The following is a 4095-nucleotide window of genomic DNA, read 5'->3' on the forward strand; positions in this document are numbered from 1 at the left end:
CTCCGTAATTCATTGCTAGATATTTGAGTAAGATGATGTCTTATGACTGCAGATTCTCTTGGATGCTGAATGCAAAACCAGTAACTTTCGTTACTGTTCATATCATGATCAGGTAGTGGTTGTTTCCTTATCTGATTCAAAATTAAGTAAGATAATGAAAGTTACGTGTTAGAGATAAATAAACAAAAATCTGTTGTCATGTAATTTTTATGTAAAGCTATCAATGACAATTTGGATTTACTTTGTCTCAGATATACCTTAGTCATTTTTCATGACAGATAATTTGAGAACTCCAAGCTTTTGATAATTTAATTAACAGAAATATCCGAAGTTCAATTCAGTTTAAATAATGCATTTGCTGAACTAAAATGTACTTGGAGTTATTTCTGCTTAATATCTTAACATCTAATATGAAGCCTATTTGAACTCTCTCAAAATCCCAGAATTTGATTGCTCATAGCCTGTTGGTTCACTTATAATTTTCAACAGCTGCACTGAAAGCTCACACAAAAACCCATATTACAAGAAATCCAGCACTACCTCTTGAAGATTTAAAAAAGTCTGAAGTGGATTCTACATACCTATTCAAATTTCTTATACCTATTCAGTAAAATGGTAAATCAGTAACTTTCAAAGTATTAGCAGAGTGTGCTTAAAATTATAATCAGCTTAATTCAGAATTCTGTCAACTAGTTTTATTTTAAGAATCCGGTAAATCAAGCAAGCATATTTCATTAGTATTTTTTCAAAGTTATGTGATGTTATACTTCAGCAATGGTGTAGATACAGATTTTAGTTATTACCTGCCATCAGTAATGACAGTGCTTAATGTTTAGCCTCTCCAGGCTGTGATCCCTTCTGACTTTTTAGAGCTATGGATATAATGTCATTGAAAATCCAAGTACTTACATAGATGACTGCAATTAATGTTAAAGGGAATTGGAGATTTATATGTGCTACTGACATTATCGCTAATGGGAATTTCACATGTAAATTGCCATGCATGGAAATAATAAGCTTCTTAGTACACGTTATCTAAAAGTTATCTGTGCAGGCAGTCAGTTTAAATCATAAATTCGGTCCTTCTGCACCATGGCAAATATTTCTTTTTTAAAAATCCGGTTACCGATTTTAATGTTAAGAATTGTCTTTATACTATTTAAATTATCGAAAATTACAGTGTATGCCTGACTGTGACATGCAGCTTCCCTTCATTTCTTGAGAACATAGGCAAGTGCAACTTTAAACACAAAATTGAGAACTCACAACTCTACCACAGCTTCTTTGGTGTACTTTCTCACAGCAAACTGTTTACCTGTGAGTGGTAGGCATCAAGAATGGCTGAGCATCAAAAGATAATTGCTAACCCTTAGCACCAAAATGAGCCCTTTAAGCAGTATATGTCTAGAGCATCTCTGAAAGCTCTTCAAGAAGAAAAAATCTCACCCATCAATTTGAGGGTACGAGGCAGTAAGGGATGTTATTGTCTTTCCTCTGGAAGTAATGTAGGCAATAAAAGGTAAAATCAGATTATAATCTGCAATGCTCTCTACTGTCTGTGAGAAATGCAAGTGTCCTTGCAGCTAGAAAGAGTATGCAATCCCATGATGACAGGGACAAAAGTTGGATCACCCAGCTCTCACCATATGAAAGTGAAGGTCACCTGGTGAAGGCTACTGCTTTGTCACAGTTGCGGTGCAAAAGGTAATCTGAGATACAGGTGTTGTGGTTTGGCATGACAATGTGAAAGGAGAGTGATTTAAAAGATCAAGCCTGTCTGCCACATTGCAGTGCAGGGACAACAGAAGTGATCAAAAGGCAATCTAAACCAACAGAGCATACAGAGCTGTCTTAAACTACATGCATTCGTAAACTTAAGGCTGAATTTAACATGGCTATCGAAAATAGTGTAGGCACAACTACTGAGAAGAAACAGCTAGGACAGTGAATTTGGGAGTCAGGTGTCTGACAGGTCTTAAAAGGAAGCATACAATATTAATGGAGAGTCCTGGTTTGTAGTCCTCCTCCCAGAACCTTTCCAGTATTATATGCAATGCTGGTTTACCACTAGAAACAGTCCTTGTAGTCCTGACTGGAATTCAGGCTCCTGCACGGCAAATGCTCTGCTGACTGAAATATATATCTGCCTTTTTACCTCCTTTCTGCACAGTGAAAGCACTTCACTGGGGCACTGCATAGCCTGGATGGGTGCAATGGTGCATGAGTTGGAACAGGCTGTTTGATAACCATCATTGCCTTGAAATTATTGTATTAAAAAAGGATACTATTTAATGTTATTCTTTGATCAGTTCCCTCTGTCTCAAAGGTAGATGTAGAAATCAAAGTCAAGAAGCAAGGTTTTGCTGTGAGTCTCATGTGTTTACAACTTGTAGTAGGGTTGCACTGTTGCTGCGCAGAGATACTTGTACTAGAGCTGAAGGGACCAGGCCAAGTAGTTTTTTGCATCTGAGGTAGTTATCTCAGACATGTGAGGCTTCTTGCTCATTGTTATCCAGTATTAGAAAAAAATTTCTACTGGATAAAATGTATGCAATATAATGATCTGTAGTCTTATAATGAAAAATTGGTGGAAGAATTTTACATATTTTCTACAATGTGGTTTGTTTTTTTTTCTAAATTGTATTAAAGTTCTTTACACCAGTTGAACATTCTAGGCAACATTCTAGATTTTTTTTAAAGTATAAAGACTAAATAGTAAAGAGCATCGACTTTTATTGCAGTCTTGCTTCTAATTTATGACACTTATCCTAACTTCTATACCTGCATGACATAAAACATATTTTTCTTAATAGAGCTTCCTGAGACAAAAAGAGCTACATGACTGTTGCATCCATGTCCCCAGTACCATGTTAGCCTCCAAACTAATTCCTGTCAGATTTGGCAGGAAGTGAAAATTTCAAAGCTATTTAAGGTCCCATAGGTTCCACACAGTAAGAGCTTCAGCGAGTGGCTACAACCTAAAAATTAGCTGTTATCTGGACCTCAGAAAAACCATGCAGGAAAAGACCCACATTTATGATGCAAAACTACTTTAAAAAAAATTAGTGAAAGTTACAATGTAAAAAACATACCTATGGAAAAGCCATCAGTTACTTCATTAATTAACACGGTCCAGGTAACAACTTGTTTCAATGTTAGTGGTATTACCTCTGCAGAACTGACTACTTACTCATCTTATACCATGAGAAAGGAGAGCACAGTTAACCTTTTCTACATTTGTGCATTGTTCTTATAAGATTCTGTCACTTCCCAACTTCTCTCTCTAGAGTTCCTCTCGCTTCTGATTCCCCCTTGCACTTCCACTGTAGTACAGGTTTTGAAAACATGAATGAGCTGCTTCTGAGTTTATTTAAACAGCCTTACAATTCTGCATAGCAAAACTGTACAACCATATGTAATTACTTTTACAGTTTTCTTTTCCTTTCTTCATCTCTAAGTGTCATAGATAAGCATTTAAAAATTTTTGTTCTGAACAGCATCCTTACTTTACATTTGTCTGCTTTTAGTGTCTCATTTCTCTTAGTTCCTGCAATGGTGAGGTCTGTGATTTGCAATTTTGCTGGTTTATTGGGAATTTCTTAGACTGCAGTTTTCTTTGATTTCATTAAATAGTAGCACACATCACTTCAAAATGTAAACCATTACAAGAGTCTAAACGAAATGTTAATTTAATTTCCAAGGCTAAAAAGGAACAATATTAGGATATTAAGAAACAAGTGTCAATCTATTTTCAGTGTTTCAATGCATAGTGTAAATAAAACCTGATGCATTTTCATGTGCTAATGTGCTCTAGGTAAAACCTAACAGAAAGAGTAGGTTTTACTTTATTCATTAAGCACATTTATGACGACATTATCTTTTATCTACACTGGATATGTTACCTAATGAAATCAAATCAGACGTCCTAGATTTAAATAATTCCATAATGGAGGTTTAGACATACCAACACCTTTTCCTTTGTGCCTTTTAGGACTTTGTGGTTTTGGATGTTCAGAAATTGCTTAAAAAAATAACAGTCCGGCTGTACCAGGATTAGATGATATAGCTAATGGCCATGTACCTGCTTCAGGCCAA

Source organism: Athene noctua, chromosome 4 (assembly GCF_965140245.1).
Source record: "Athene noctua chromosome 4, bAthNoc1.hap1.1, whole genome shotgun sequence".
In the NCBI taxonomy this organism is placed as follows: Eukaryota; Metazoa; Chordata; class Aves; order Strigiformes; family Strigidae; genus Athene; species Athene noctua.